The following is a 17,947-nucleotide window of genomic DNA, read 5'->3' as shown; positions in this document are numbered from 1 at the left end:
GGTAATTGTGATAACCTAAATTTTAAAGAATGAAAACTTGACTAATCAAAGTTGAGTTACATCGAGGAAGGATGACCGCAATTTTGCGTTGCCAGGACAATTTTGCGTTGCCGGGGTTTCGAAATTCTTTATCTAATTATTAAAATCCCCAAACTTTTCGCTGATTGTTGCGATATAAATTATTATTTTTGCTGTCTAGCAATTAAAAACTTTATAACTAGGTTATGTGAGTTATACCAAAATTTATTTTAGTCATCTTGGGGTCTCTTTTGCTGTACCTGTTTCTAGGAGGAGGCAGTTCTGGGTCAGGCAGTAGATTGAAAAAAAAATCTGATAGACTCTACGTTGACCCATATTAGAATACAGTTTATTAAATTTTGGAAATAATATTCATGCAGAATTAATAATATGTATAATAGCATTAATTAGATTGCTTGATATTAATTTATCGCTAACTGCAAAGTAGTGTTAAGCAGCTTATAGTGTAAACAGATATCGATTCAATTAATATGGCAATTTACATAATAGTAAATTCATTTTTGTAATGAAAAACTAGAGTTGCTACTAAATTTAGTAATTTTTGTCTTTTTACCGCGAATTTGGGCTTTTAAAAAGTTAGGTTGCGGGTCATGTCACATGTTTCTACAATTTTGTTCTTTTTCATTACGTTTTTATGTCTCCATGAGTAATTTCTTTTATTTTGTTGAAACCGTTTAAAATGTGCTGCTTCGTCTGTTTGCTTATTGATGCTCTACTCCGTTTTGGACAATAATATGACAATTTAAGTCTTTGCCAACTAATTTTTATTTATTTTGTAAAAAAATCTAACAAAAAAAAGTTACAGCTAGTTCATCATTACAAAATAGTTATTTTTATATTAAGTGCGCGAAGAGAGTGTTTTTTGTGCATGAAAAGGTTTTTACGCCGAGACGAAGGTCGAGGCAGTATAAGCCTTTGAATGCACAAAAACATCTTCGCGCACGAAATATAAACAATATTTTTTCTATAATTGATTAAAAAAATTGAAATTAAAAATTCAAATTCTTGAAGGAACGCTGAAGTTTCAATGCAGTGACCATGTTGCTAGGTAACTAATAAAAAACAGTGCGTGAAATGAAAAACAGAAATAGTCGTATGCGTGAAATTGCATTTCACACACTGTTTTGTATGGTTTCTATGGTTTCGATCTTACTAACAATGCAAAAAAAAATACACGTCAGAAAATGACCCATTTCAGGCACAGATAACTATGCGTGAATTTCAATTTTTTGAATCAATTATAGAAAAATGAATTTACTATACTCGGTTCGCTTTTTCTCGATAAATATTTTTATCAAAAAAAAAATTAAATTGTTACACACGTCAAGATCATAGAAGATAATTTTTGGGGTGATATTTTAAGAGCCTAACCTTCAGGAGATAGCATTTGCAAGCCGAGTTTCAGCCTTCACTTCTTCAAATAAATAAATGGTCGCGTAGTGCTGGAATACCAAGCTAGAAAATTCAGAGTTAGGGCACGTTAAAAAATAAGAAAATACAACATAAGTAAAGCCAATTTCGCTATATCATTTCCGCTGAATACGTAAAATGTTCGTAGTCATGGAAAATGTGAAAAATGTTTAAGAACGACAAAAAATGAGAGCAGTTCCCAATAAAGACACGAGAGGTAGAAAGGAGGGGTGGTGGTGACGCGACTCGAAACGTGGCCGAACTACTGATCACTTCCACCACTCAATAAACACGCATTTTGCCTTGTCAAGTCATCTGTTTTAACTCTTCCGTCCTCCCTGACCCGACGTGTCCTCGGCGTTTAGGCGTTCCTTGTCCAATATAAGGGACCGAGGCGCTGGAAATCCGAATAAAATGCCAAGGCGAGGCTGAAATACAAAGTGCCATCTTCGAAAAAATTAACTCGGTACAGGCAAATAAGCTGAGGGACCTGGTTGCGTCGGTCGCTCTTAACATTTTACACATGCATTGAAATCAAGAGGGAAATCGATCTGTCAAAGACATGTGTCTTTTAGAAAACGCACGATTGAATTTTCAATCTATCGCTAATCATGTGTGTATAATTTAAATTGCTCTATATTCTGCACAGACGTTCACTTTTACCGGTCTTATTGTCCACAGTTTTTTGGTATAATTTTATTCATGTCTTAATGGATGGGAATTTGCTCCCTCGTCGAAATATATTTTTTTTAAATTAAGCATGATTTGAAAGAAAATTTAAAGAGATGAGTTTTTTAAATAACATTTTATTTTTGACGACAATCAACTGTTACTGATCAGTGACTTCAAAAACGATTGACGGCCGCATGACATCTTATCGATCATAGTTATTGTAGATAAGAAAATATTATACAATATACATCAACAGCATCAAACTTGACACATTTTTAGAAAGGTAAACAAGAAGTAAACATTTTCAAATAAAATTGTACCTACATTTTAAAGTTAATACTTCTTTAAATAAATGCAATGTTATTTAGTGCTTCTGTCAGTACAAAATTATTAATAATTAAAAAATGCATAATTTAGAAACCTATTAAAAATTATTGTATTTCTCTACCAAAATTTTGTTTCAATAAGGCTTAAAAATAAATTGGAAAAAGGTATAAACGAAACCCTTTTTCGTATAAAAATTGTAACAAGGAACTTGATCTTATTTTTATGTGAAGTGGGCAGCTTTTTCACTAAAAAATATATCTGTTTAAATTTGAGACGTTAATTATTTCAAATTTAAATGTCTTGACATTATTTGAAAATATGTTTTTCCATGTCTAAAGTTAAATGTTCTATTTAACGAGCACAAAATGTAGTCAGTTACCTACAGTTTTGGTTGTTACAGTGTTTGTTATGATAATAAGCGCAAACTTAAAATTATAAGTTGCTGTATTACTACAGGGTTATTCTAAATGACTGTAGTCGAAGTAGGCGTGAAAATTCAATGTAAAATTTATGGTTGCCGCTCCACATAAAAAAACATCAAAATGATGTGAATACGTGAGTACACACAGGAGTTAAATTGGGTGCAAAACAACAACCCGTTCACACACGGGAGTTAACAAACAACTTAATATTTCTGGATTCAATCGTTAATTTAACAAAAATAAACAAAAATCTCATCAGAGCACTTTTCACCTAAAAAATGACAGTGACAGCGCCAAAACTGACAGTTCACATGAAAGCGGCATAAATGTAATAACATGGGCATGGCTTACTTCGACTACAATCATTTAGAATAACCCTGTATAACAAAAAGCAGTATCGCTATTGTTTATTTATTACTTCCTTTAAATAAAAATCAAGCTTCAGGCAGTGAAAATTTGTAAGACGTAGAAACGGTATACTATTCTACTTGCATGTAATGGCTATTAGGATCACATTGCTCTTTTTACAGACACCCAATAGTAATAAGAAGGTAACGTGCTATCGAAAAGATCGTTACTACCTTATGAATATATGATATGTATGATAATTCTGCCAAATATACTTACTTTATTTATAGACACAAAGGATATCCATGTTCCATGGATAAATAAAGACTGTTTTTCTTATTATTATTAATTCAAAACTTACGGTTAATCCTTTTAATTTGATTTGAAATTTGAAACTAGTTACTTATTTTTTTATTATAAGTAAAACTTTATCAGAAGAATTGTTACTGGGAGAATGTAATGTGTTATCTTGTGTGTCCTAGCGAATTTCGCTTCGTATCGCATTTGTAAGGTGCCGAGAGACGTTTGGATTATCACCGATTCCCTTTCAGCGAATTAATCTTCTTCGTATTATATCTGTTGAAAGATTCGCAGTAGTTTCAGTTAGAAAGACTAGGTTGGAATATGTTCCAATCTGTGTCAATTTCTCAACACATATTTATTTTATACGTATAGAGATAAACGAAGGTATCCATCAATGTCACTTTTAATTTAAATGTCTATCTTTTATTACGATAACAAGATTTAATGACTACGACTAGCACACTTTAAAAAAAATTATAACATGACAGTCTAAATGCAAGTATAGTTCAATTTTTACCCTTTTGCGATGACGTCATTATCTAGTAACTTTACGTATGTTTGAGTTAGGATCAGAAACAAATTTGAATTGATCATAAATAACTATAAATGTGTCAAATTTGTTGACAGCTGCTTCGAAAGGTTATGTTTGTAATCAATGTAATAAGTGAAAGAAATTAAAAATTGTCAAATTGACAGGAGCATAAAATAACCTCAAAGTGACCATCAATAAATAAACGTGCCTTTTTTTTTTGTTTTTTTCTGTTTCTGTCGTTTCAATAAAGAGAAAGCGAGGAAGGAAATAGTGACGTCACCTCAAAAGGGTAAAAATTGGACTTTAGAATACGTTGCACTTAACAGATTCTAAAAATAATTTTTCCGTTGACCGCTTGTTAATTTCAATATTAATGATTTCTTTTTTAATTTATAGTGTATTAATGGACCTCATTAATACACTATTTTTCATTAATCAATGATTTTTGCGATTTTGACGTTTTGATTAAATTTTGATGTATAAACAACCTCGAACATGCATTGTTTGCACTTACCAACACTGCAGCAGGTAGTGCAGCAGGGTTTTCTATATTTTATAGCTCCATAACTGCACAATTACAAATTCACTTTTTCAAAAACCGACATTTTTGGTTATAATTCGCATGTCATATTTTTCAAAGGTAACTAGGTTTCCGTAGCAATCGTGATTTTTACGTGAAATTGAATGTGAATGGAGTTGACGTCTTCTGACACTCTTTGTGGAAAAGTAAATAGAAAGTGTTGAAAAATTTTAAAATGGCCTACCCTGAGGACAAAAAAAGAATGAAGGTATTTATAAGGTATCATCTTTATGGAAAAAGATTTAAAAAAAAGTTTGCGGTCAACGAAAAAATTTTGTAATCAACTCTTTTGTTAATGGGCGATTAATAATCTCAACTATTAAAGCCACTCACTCGCTACACTCGTTCGTGCTTTAAACAGTTTCGATTATTAATCGCCTTCATTAACAAACTAGTTTATTAAATAACTATTATGCATTTCATAAAATTAATGTCAACAATTATTTTAAACGAAAAAAAAATGAATTTTAAAAAATACAATAATCAGAATAACAAAAAAATATAATATCAATTAATATCCGTTAGACTTTAAACAATCTCTATTTTATAAAAGATACGTTAAAGATAGAAAAAAAATTAACATCACAAAAGCCAGAGTATAAGGAGAACTTTGTAAATATGTTTCGCAAAAAAGCTTTGACAGAGTAAATGAATGAGACTTATGCAAAAAAAAATTAAGTTACAAACTGCTGCAAGGAATTGAAAAATGTCAATACCCAATTGACTTTCATTTCATTTTCACTTAATAAATTGTTCAAGCTTTAACGTATAGAAATATCACGATTTTAAAGAATTTCTTTCTATATAAATAAAGCTGACGGACATTTTTTTATTTTCAAAGTTTATAATCTTCTCAGGCAATAATAAAGTGGAAAAATAAATATTATGTGATCAAATAAACACTTCAAAAGTGCTCTATACCGTCTTTCGACACATGTACTTCAATGGAACAACTGATATTCAAATAGAAATAACTCTTGATATGAAAATTATTCGATCACACCATAGGATATTACTCAACCAACGAATTTCTTAGACAAGCAAGCAAGCAAAGAGAAGTATGTGCAATGTAAGCATGTAAGTATGTATGTACAATAGTTAATTGGAATTACATATTAATTAATGATAATATCGGGTGTTTTTTTAAATTTCACCTCGTAGTAGGCGCTGAAGCGTCGATTGTGAACGCACCACTCGTGTAAAACGTAAGATTAACACAGCTTATCCGTGATCCGTAACCTGTACCTATAGTCAAGGCGGTCTCTATTTTAACAGGCTGTGACACTGACTTCAGAAAGTGGTCTGTGGAATGGCCCACTAATGTCTGGCAACGTTGCTTCGAAAACCTTCAAAAAAAGTTACTAGTTTATTTTGTCATTGTCAGCTGTCAGTCAATCATCACTGAAAGATTTTTCTAATTCTCGTATTGCAGTTTAATTTCAGTCAAAGTATATCAGGTGTCCAAGTCAAGGTAATTATGTGTATACTGTTTTATAAGATAGCTATTGTTAGTAAAATTTCATAGTCCTGTATTCTTAACAAGTATCCAATTGAAAATGAAGATACAAGTCGTTTTAGTTCACCGTGATTGCATTACCTCCAGTGCAAATTCCAACGCATGCCACCTGTACACTGTAAGTACAGCTCAGGACAAGATTTTTTTCTAAAGTCGTACACAGAGGCCATTAAAAACTAATAAAGGTGCACCACCAATACAGGTTTATAATTTAAAATGAATTTTAGACCTAATGGAACGAGCAACAAAGACCTCACGCGCCAGTTTTATAATATCTGTTCACATTGGAATAAACATCAGTGGTGCAAATGACCTGACCTGTTACTATGACAACTCATATGAAAGTTAATGCGAAATGTGTGCGATTTGCACCACTGATGTTCAATCCAACGTGAACAGGATATAGTTCCAAAATCCGCATCCATTCTTGCATTCTAATCTTCTTCGATGGGAATTTGAAAACGCTAACGTAGGAAGACTTGCTTGAAGCATAATTTGACTTGCAATTGTGTACGCAACATTTGTGTGGCATGTTTAGTTTTTCAATTACTGAAATTAATTGCACAATTAATATTCTTGTCAAAATGATTTTTGAATGAACCGCCTTTTTATGGAAGTGCCAATATTTTTGAAACTCAGGATGCTATGGAATGACCTACTAAGAAATTTGGCAACACAATCAGTGTCCTGGCCTGTTAAAATAGAGACTGCCGTGGTATAGTGCGTTCACAATCGACTCATCAACGCCTACTAAGGTGAAATTTAAAAAACACCCGGTACTTAGAAAATTCGCAAAATCTTATATCATAGTGGTATTGACTAATAAATATTTCACTTAAGATTTGAGATTTTTCAGCTGACATATTATCTCTTAATAAAATAATAGAATATCAGATAATCTGCTGTTCATCTGATTGATGAATGTCAGATTTTTAGATTTGTAAATTATGAATGATCTTTTCACATTAACTACTCAAAAGATCATCGGAAAAAATAAATTTGCTAGGTACAGTTGGTTGCAAAAAAAAACGAGAAATGAAAATTTTCCCAATGTAAATTTGGTTTTGTCCATTTGTCAATTAATTGTCTATTTATCAAATAATTCCTAAAAACGTCATTGAATTTTGACCATAGTTCTAACCTATCTCTCCTAAGAAGTTTTCACACTATGAAAAAAAAGTAAAAATGTGGCAATTTTATTCTAACAGTTCCCGTTTTTTGCAACCAACTGTATATACAGGATGTATACGTATATATACGTGTGTTAATTTTAACCAGTGAAAGAACTCGCTAATTCATGATTTATGAAACTTTTCTCTATAAGATTTTATAAAATTCGCCAAAAGTTTTCCAAATATTTTTTGCTGCTCAATTCTTAAGAAACGAATCGCTTTGTGTGATTAACTATTATCCGTTCACGATTGTTTCAAATTCGGACTGTCTATGAAAGTCTGACATTTTTGTTGGCAATATTGTGATTTGGCATAATAAATCTATTTTAGGTTATGAATTGAATTGCATTAAATCAATTAGGGAATTGACAACAAGACAAATATTTAATAACGAAACGTCATATGACATCTAACAAAAAAATATCGTGGCCTCCTGCGTGTTTAAAACAATCGTGAACGGCTTATAGCAAGGCGATCTTCATTTACCAGGCCATGACACTGACCAAAGACAGTGTGCTATGGAATGGCCTACCACAGTCTGGCAACATTGCTTCAGCAACATTTGGTGAAAAAATTCAAAATCCACTAAACCTGTCATTGGATTTGCATTTGTCAAATATGAGTGTAATAATTTTACGACAGTTCAAAAATGCGTTATCGCATTGTAATACATAGTTTAAAACCACCTTGGAGACAGAAGAATAACGGTGCTCATTACCGATATTATTTCAGATGTTCTGCTGTGTTCCGGGCTATTGAAATTGTTTGGTTAAAAACTAACGCGAGGTGGGAATTTCCAACTTAAATATAACAATTTTGTTCTCCCCATTGCCTAAATCCCACCCCATTTCTTGTAACTTACTTCCCAGTCTCATTTCAATATTCTTTTTTAAAGCCAAAAGATTTTATTCAGTGATTGTGTCGTCATTTCATTACTAATTTTGATCATTTCTTCCCAAAATGTACCTAATTTCTTCGTAATAGAAGTTCATTTTGTCTCCATTGATATCTGTTCCCCTAAAATGCTTAGCACAAGCATGGCTACTTTTGCGAATTCTTCACTCTTCGATTTTTAATCTCTTTCCAAATTGCCTTCGTTTCCTCATTTGATGGAAACTTAAATACAGGTAGGTACCTATGTAATTTGAGATGCAATTTGGTACACAACACTTAAAATGCGCTTTTAATTCAGTTTGACGAATTTGACCAATTCATGGTCATGGAATGGCCTACCAGGGAATGTGGCAACGTAGCCAGTGTCCTGGCCTGTAACTATAGACCGCCTTGCTTATAGTCTCTATTTTTTGCAACCATGGGAATTAAAATGTTAAATATTTAATCTATAACATTGTAATTTTTTTGACAAGGCTCCGTTTCTATCACAACAGAAAATTTTCGTCCTTACCCATAATAGGCGTGTATACATTTTGATAACTAATTCATTCCAAATTTTAAATCAATTTGTAACGCTTTTTTGTAAAAAATTCAAATAGAAAAGATCTTTGCACTCTTTTAATACACAAATAGCTATTATTTCACGTAACTTATAGCCCAGATATAGAAAATTTTCATTTTTTGCTTTATTGTAAAAAGAGTCGTTTATTTTTATTATTAAATTTAACATTCAAGAATGTTTCTTTTCTTCTTTGTTAATGTCTGAAAGTAGTACAAATTTTCAAAGCCATATTAGTGAACTGGACTACCATTTTGCACGTTTTTACAATCGTTCCCGATCATGCTACGTTAGTAGTAGTTGTCGATTTGGCGACAAGAGTGAAAACAGACGTTCTTGTGAAAAACGTAAGAAAACGTGTTGCACGATTTGGAATTTTTCTTCGAGTATTTACGGTGATGTCCCTTTTTTGTCATGTCCAAATTAAAAGATAAAAGGGCAGGGCTTGCTAAGTAATTAGGAGAAATATCATGCTTGAAAAAATAGACAAGTATGTAGTTGGTGGAAGAAAAGACAACAACTTAACAAGTCTATTTAACTTAATTTCTTTGTTAAAGCATTTAAAGTAACGTTATCTTCATAATCCGTTTTGAACATCAAAAAAAAAGTTAATTTATAATAATTTATAAATTAATTATTCCGAAATATATGATCTTGCTAAAATTGAGCAAATGTGTTCTCGCTAAGACTACTGACTGCCTTAATACAAACGGCCCACGTTATAATTTTGCTATTGCTGACCCAAATGAAAAAGAAATATAGGTACAGATAACGAAATGACTCTAAAAACACTACAAACCTGAGTGAGCATATAATTTTTGTACCATTTATGGGCAATAGGCTATTTGTATTTTTCAAATGGTAACCTATATTTTTTTTAATTGATTCTCAGGGTTTTTTTTGTGTGATTGTAATGGCACAAAAATGAAACAAAAGAAAATATATTGCATCAAAATTAGATTTATCCTTATTTCATAGACGACAATTTGTAGGTAGTGTGCACAGTTCACTTAAATGTCAATTTTACGCACGCTTTATGTTGCAAATTTTATTTATTTAATTATAATTCATAAAAATCATTGAATAATGGAGGTCGGTTAACTTGATTTTTTCATTAATATTTATGACAATAAATGGTATATGTATTATTATACGAGTTTAATAAGATGTTTTATTATCACATGACTGTGTGCTTTAATGGAACGAATGTGATAATACGTCTTATTAAACGAGTGTAATATACTATTTTATCTACTTTGCTTTACTAATTCCTGAAATTTCTGCTGCTCAAGTTTTCATATTAGACGGCTGATGTTATCAATATAACAAAAGCTAAAAGTTACCAAAACAGTTTAATAATATGATTCATTATTAAACTGTTTTCGATATAATAATGAGCCCATTTGTAACGCAAAGTAGATAAAATTATTTTGCTGTAACATATTTTCCTTTTTTTCTCGGAAATTTTGTTATCTAAGGATATAGTTTTTTAATGACATTACAATCAGAAAAAAAAACTAACAGAATCAATAAAAAATTGATAGGTTACCTACCATTTGAAAAATAAAAGTTGCCCATTGTCCATAAATGGGTAGATAAAAATTGTATGTTCACTCAGAATTGTAGTGTTTTTAGAGCCATTTCGTTTCCTGTATAATTTTTTCATTTGGGTCTTCAATAGCAAAGTCATAGCGTGGGCCGTTTTTTTTAAGACAGCTTATATAAAAAAAAATCAGTATTTGTTCCTTTAAGGCTCTCGGTGTCAGTGGATTGCCCAGGGTCCATCCTCTTTCAATAGCCCTATTAGTTTTTAATATCTGAGGCCCCACATAGAGCACAAATAAAGCGTCTCAACTGTGGACTGATGACTGATGATGACCGTTAATTCAACTGACACGTGAAGAAAGTTCAAATAAGTCTGCTATCCTTTCCCCCTTTTTTCTTTCACCCTTTTACAAGATTGACCGAGTAATTCCATTGTGATATTCGTGGGGGAGTAGATTTAAATGAGAGACAGTTCAAACCTTCATAGAGTCATCCTTCAAAATTAAAACTAAGATAAGTATTTATTTTTTCTACTCCAATTGTATAATACTGTAATTATTAAAGTGTTATTCATTAAATAACAGAATTGATCACCCACGGCCCCTTGAATAATATTTTTAAAATATCATAGCAACTAGTTTATGAAATTCAGTCGCAAATTTTAATGCAATGGTATCAAGTATGTAATAATTTTAAAACGTCAGTTTCAGTTTGTCTAATAATGGAACTTATTTAATTATCAATTTCTCTTCATAGCCGTTGAATAAATAAATATTCTACTCGCGGATAACGGCTATTACTTGCTCGGATGAATTACGCCACTCGTCTTCGGCTCGTAATACAAAATCATTTCTTCACGAGTAATAGCCATCATTATTGAATAATACACTATTATGCATTACAAATTGTTTATTTCAATTTATTGCTTAGGTAATAAGTAATATTTATTTAAACAAAAGATTAAATTTAATTTATTATATTTTATGATCATTTTTTGTATGGACCAAGAAGCATTTTTTTGTTAAATAAAATTGAAATTGATGGAAATTGAGTAAAATTAATGTGTTCTTTCCTAACTTATTTGTTTTATGCAAAAATGTCCACAATCAAAACTTGTGACACAAATTTGCTAACCATAACTATATTGGATTAAAACATAAGCATAAAAGGGTTAGTGGTCTTTAATATCTGGTTGAAAATAATACCTGAAAAGCTTTGCTTTTTCAGTGTTTTCAGTTCCAAGCATAATTTTTATTTACATAAGGTTATCAAAAGCATAAAAGCTTCCTCTTCAGAAGTTCACAAAACACTTTATTGCAACTAAAGGAAATGCAAATAAGATGAACAAAGTAACGATCAACTTTACTCGCCACTGTACAGAATACACAAAACGAATTTAACTTGAAATCAATGCATAAGTCAACGAACAAAGTTATTCAAACTGTTTTTTCTTGCCATGACTGGCGTTCTTTTGCCGTAATTGCTTAACTGTTTAAGTGAACACTTTCTTTATTTCAAAGTCGATTTAACCAATTCAATAATGAAAATAAATTGGAAAAGAACGAAAGGCAAAAATTAAATTGGAGAAGCTTAAATGTATTTTATCAGCACGCCCTACGGCATGTTCTCGGTTTAAATAAAGATGTACGTGCAGTTTAGAACTGAAGGAGGCACTGCTGGGAAAGAGAGAGGTACGTGATGAGTCCTCTCAGGGCGTGTGTAGTGTCTTCAGCTGAATTAACTGAGCATTTCACACCGAAGTAAGTTGCAACGAAAGTATTGAGTAACTAGGTCTGTACTTGTGCACAAGTATTTCCACAAGAAATTAATGCAAAAAATTTACGATCTAACATAGGAACAAATGACAAAGTAATTTAGAACCAAACTTTTCAACATAAAATACAGACATTTTATTTATTCTCGACGTCCAAAAGATACAATATTTCTTTCACCTAAGATATATCTAAGTAATTTATTTTTTTTAAATCCTTATTTAATATTTTGGTAAATAGAGGCGTACTTCAGGTATGTTGGGACGAAAACTAATACTGCTTTTAAGAATATAGCAAAGTTGCAGACGCAACTGCAGCACACTCAGCAAGTATTCCAGTAGGAAATAAACTATTTCATTTTAAACTTGGGAAGACGAATACAAGAATATTGCTGCAAATGGAGATGTCACACATTCAAAAAATAAAACTGTAACTTCCTTCTTGATCGTTTTTTTTTCAGTTTATCTGGACAAGAATTTTAATTTACAATCTATTTAAAAACCTAAAACCGACTGCATAGATGTGATGCAATTTCATTGACAGACGGAATAATTTAGAATGCATGAAAAATCAAAATGATCAAACCACCACATGTGTCAGGCTACGAATATTTCAAACGGTTCTCGTAAAACGAAATTCAAATCTCGTAGCTTTGGGATTGTTGTGGAAATTTGCTAGAGCAGCTGTACCTACATTGCTACATGCCGACTAATGTACCGGCATAAATAATAACAGTGGGCAAAGCAGAGCCGCAATGTTAGGAGTTTGACATTGTAATAAAGCATTTGCGGAACAGGAATAATGTGACGCTAGTGAAGCATGGTCCAGTCTAGCTGATTGTGCGAAACCCAACTATTTATTACATTACTAAATGGCGTCCACACTTTCCTGCCATCCGGACCTGGTCTATTGCGACATTGTGGTCGTATCGGGTTGTTTGCATTTACTCAAAAGCAATTTCCACACACTTTAATGCAGCATTTCTCATTCTCCTGCCTCCACGTGACCAATTATTTCGCTCCGTAATTTTCTGCAGATGTGTTGTGCAAATTCTATTGCGAACGCAGCAAATTGCAGGGATGTACCGCATAGGTGGATGAGCTGCATAAATTCATTTTTTAGCTTAACTTGCAAAATTACAAACTAATTTTTACAGTTTTAATTGCTTTGAAAATATTTGTCGAGGTCCAGATTTAAACGCCCTCACTTTGAAAAATTATTTCCTCAAATTTAAACCTAATTTAAAATCATTGGCTTTGCACACCGAAATATTATACATATAATTAAATCACACCACATCACATCCTTCATCAATAAAAACAAGAAACAACAAATACTTAATTCAAATACCCAGTTGGTAAAGTCATTTTTACCGACCATTTATAATTTTTATTGTAAAATTGGATATTGTAAAAAACACCCATTTAAAAGACATTGATATTCTTTTTAGTAGTAATAACAGAATTTACTATGAATTATTGAATTCTGAATATAATTTGAACTAAATGAAAAATAAGTTTATGATTTAACGTAACATGATTTCAAATTCATCGAATATCAGATATTCCGGCATGAAGAAACATTAAATTGATAATAACGATAACGTAAAGTTGTCGCCAGAAATAATAATGCAATATTCCTTGTTGCTGTCAACGATAACAATTTTAATTGATGAGAAAAAAATTAAATCTAGATAATATTATTGCATTCAAAGATAAGTATGGATTAACGGAGTGCTAAACACTACTTTTATGTCCAAATAGTAGATTTTATCATTAAGAGTAGAAGTGAGTCTAAGAGGTTGAGGACCGAGACAAAGTCGAGGTTGTAACTGGACGACCTTCTACTCTACTGACTTTCTACTCTGAATGATATAGAGGGGGCGTCCTAAAAAACGCCGCAAGCCATATCTCCGTTATTTATGGCTTGATTAAAATAAAACAAAAACTGGAATAAATCATTTTAAAAACACTATAGGCATGATGTAGATAATTTTTTTTTTAGTCATTCAAGGTCAGATGATAGTCAACTTTGTTTTTTTAAATAGCTTGGTATATTTTTTATTCTGATTTTGAAAGAAATTATTTTTCTGAATCCAACGATATGCCACATGTTTGAATAAATAAATAAATAAAATAGCATTATTGGAAATTTTTTGTTCGAAAAAAATCAAGTATACTATGGAAAACAATCCTAAACGCAATATTTATTACACGTTCTGTCATATTATTTTTTTTTAATCTTCAGAAAGTATTGTTACTGCGTTTAGGATTGTTTTCCATACTACGAGTATATCTAATTTTTTTCGAAGAAAAAATTTCCAATAATGCTAATTTATTTATTTATTTTCGCGGTTACTGTTAAATGCATTCTAACATGTGGCATATCGTTGGATTGAGAAAAATAATCTCTTTCAAAATCGGAATAAAAAAATATACTAAGCTATTTGAAAAAATAAAGTTGACATTCATCTGACCTTGAATGACTTTTGAAAAAAAATTAGTCTATATTGTGCCTATAGTGTTTTTAAATTAATTTATGACAGTTTTTGTTTTACTTAAATCTATCTATAAATAACAGAGATATGGCTTGCGGTGTTTTTTAAGACGCACCCTGTATGTATACTATGTTATCTTCGAGCGGATCACAAAAAAAAATCGGACATGAGCTCATTTATTTATTTCATCCTGTGTCAAATTTCAATACTTTACGTCATCAATTTGAATCCGGGAAAACGCAAAAAACGGCCGGACGCCGGTTAAGTGTTGCTATTGGAAACACAAAAGTAACAATCGCAATAACAATTATTCAGGTTTAAGAAAGGTTTTATTCAAAACTACGTCTAAATACAAATTAACAATTTAACTATTTCGGCCACAAAGAAGATGCACTTACTTTCTCAGGCTAAAAACGTTAGTTCACAAATAAAATAATACAACCATTTAAACCAAATCTAAAAAATAGGCCAGCCAGCATAACCTCTTCCGTAATTTTCTTCACATTATTTTCTAATTTCCATTTACAAAAATGGCTGAATTGTTTTTGATACCTTTCACCAGATTTGCTAGGTATTAAGTCGGCACAGGCTTCTGCAGATTTTCGTACAATTTCTTTAGAAGTCATTTTGACGCACCAAATTATTTCAACAAAATCAACAAAATAAACAATTGCCAAACAGCCGTTGCTAATCATGTTCCAAAAATGTGACTGGATTTGGAGCTTTTGTTGGATTATTTTGAAATTAATTTCAATGTTTCTTTCAAACGAAATTTGAGGCAGGATGAAATAAAATACATAACGACATTCGTCCGTGAACTCTTTACAGTACTCGTTTCGAGTTTCAAGACTCGGCTCCTTCGTCGCCTCGTCCTTAAACGTCTAACTCGTACTGTAAACTATGAGTTCCCGGACTTATAACGTTAATTACTATTTCTTTTGCTGCAGTAAAATGACAATTTTGATTTGACATCTGTCATCCATGCACATGGGCGACTCGTGTTGCACCACAGTGGCACTGATTAAATAGGGCTTTTTTAATAAGGATAATTTAATTATTAAATATTTCATGTAATTGTTAATAAATAAATCATGAGAAATGCTTCAAATGACCTTACATTGGACTCGGTCGGGTCACCTGTGGACATTTCAACTCCCCGGATTTGAAGTGTTCAAATCTGGTTACAAAAAGAAGCCATTTCAACCGTTTCTATAAACAAAGGCGCGATTTTCGACAGCTTGGGGATAAAATATATTCTTGAAAACGTGTAAAATTCTCTAGTTACAGAAATAATGACAAAGCATCATCATTATTAATGTACTTATTTGATTTTACATTTGTAATTAAACAATAAATTAAGTAAACAACATTATATGTATTACGTATTAAATAAAGACGTCACTAGTAATAACATTTGAAGAAAACATTAATTTGCAAATAGTCAGTAATTTTTTTATATTTCATCAAAGTTTGGATCCCATCCGCAAGTTCTTAAATAATTTGATTGTATTAAACTATTGACAACATCAAAACATTTTTTTTTAACTCAGATAAACGAGCTTAACATCTTTTTAGTAAAATTAATAATTTTTCTGTCGTTACCTGATTCAGGAACGCTAACATAAATTATTTAATTCGTGTTAAATGTCTTTTTAATAATAATATGAATGAATCATCTATTATAGAATACGTTTTTATGTATTCATATCAACGTTCAGATTTTTTTATTTCACAGTCCTACTGTAGCTGTATTTTGTTCAAAATCAATCTTCGCCTTTTAATTTTTGTTTGATTAATATTTTCGAAAACAAATTATTTGGCTAAATTAAATTTTAGGTAAATTACAAGTGACAAAATATATTTTCAACACACAGCATCACAGTACAAGAACAGCGCCACTTAAAATTATGTATTTCTAAGAGGTTAACGTTAGTGGCGAAATTGTAGCGCTCGCAGAAAATCAAACCTTAAGCAACAAGCAACCAATTTCGGAAGAGGCTTTTTCCTTTTCGTATTTGGAAAATAGCACGACAGGCCGAGGCAACTAAATAAACTGAACTCTCCAGAGGTCCGTAGTGCTGGGCAAGTTGTGTAGAGACACCGAACAGATATTCATAGGACTGAAAGTAACCTGGAAATGTAACCCTACGGGATGCGTCTTCATTCGATTGAATTCCCGCAGGAACGAACCATGGCCTTTTTGCAAGCTATTGCTGTATGTAAATGCTGATATCCTGCTTTACTTCACGTTATTGGTAGTGAGTTAATGTTTTCGCTTACCGACAGTTTCTTCGGAGTCAACGCACTTGTTCAATAATACATAGGGTAATTTGTTTTTATTTTAGAGTCAAGTTCAAGTTTAGGTTTAATCAGCACGTAATTTTAATAGAATTTTTTATGTCCTGTTGAAAGTTATCACACGTTTGGGACCTCCTGGTAAACATTTCACGCCTATAAAAACTCCACATCTCTGAACTTCAATCATTCAAACTTCCGCTGTGCCCAAGATGAAGTTCCTTATTTTCTTAACCTTCGTCCTCGTATCGGTAACTTTAGTTGTAAGTTTAGTTTAATTCTCACCCAATCGTTCCTCACTTAGCGTTATTTTACAGATGCCTTATTGCCTACCAAACGGAGGCCTGTTGCCTTACCAGTACGTGCCCTTGAAATCTAAGTTGAAAGCTAAGCTCTGTGCAAAACTTTGTGGTGGTGGTGGAGGATTGCCGATGGAAACGATATGGTGGGCATAACGTACATTATACTGAAAATCTTAGCTCAAAAACAAATGTTTTCTTGTTAATAAATGTTTTAACAGATACTGAGTGATTTGTTAATAGCTGCTGACATGTGATATCCTGATACGCAAAAAAAAAAAGTTGTACACCATGTCATGAAAACCAATTTTTCAATCGCATGTGTGAATGCAGTAGACGTTCTCCTCGTGCATGTTGTCTGATCGTAAAGTTTACGTTAAATTGCAACTGCAGTCGGCCTCATGGCGACACATGCCCCCAAATATGCCAATGCAGTCTGCAGAAGGTAAATTTAATATTTGAGTAAGTCCCCGTAACTGTTTAAAATAAAAACCACTAACTCCAAGTGTTACATCGGTCGTTCTTTTTCTTGTAGCTGTGATGGTTTTATGCCACCACACGCGACGACGGCGTAAATAAACAATGACATGGAATGCAAGCAATTGCCGTGTCTAGCCCTCATCTCACCTTAAAATTATAATGCGACACTGTCGCCCCATTATTCCACTTATGTATTAGGGCAGTACAGTAGAACAGTAAAATAGATTATCGACTCTACGATAACACACAAAATAATGTAGTCTAATTTATCGTAATAACTTGTAG

At 32.0% G+C, this 17,947-nt stretch overlaps 1 long non-coding RNA gene across 5 annotated transcripts; it reads left to right on the top strand.

Moving 5' to 3' along the window:
• Positions 1–5,683: 5,683 nt before the first annotated feature.
• Positions 5,684–17,406, top strand: LOC138131424 (uncharacterized). Of its 5 annotated transcripts, none has more exons than XR_011159809.1 (4): positions 5,684–5,710; positions 16,536–16,913; positions 16,978–17,146; positions 17,201–17,406. It is a non-coding gene; the product is annotated as an uncharacterized lncRNA (long non-coding RNA). The 5 variants fall into 5 exon arrangements; XR_011159810.1 differs by having other exon boundaries at positions 16,425–16,803; positions 16,934–17,146; XR_011159807.1 differs by having other exon boundaries at positions 16,425–16,913; positions 17,001–17,146.
• The last annotated feature ends 541 nt before the right edge of the window (positions 17,407–17,947 follow it).

This window comes from Tenebrio molitor, chromosome 5 (assembly GCF_963966145.1).
Source record: "Tenebrio molitor chromosome 5, icTenMoli1.1, whole genome shotgun sequence".
Lineage (NCBI taxonomy): Eukaryota > Metazoa > Arthropoda > Insecta > Coleoptera > Tenebrionidae > Tenebrio > Tenebrio molitor.
This window is presented reverse-complemented; position numbering and strand designations above follow the sequence as displayed.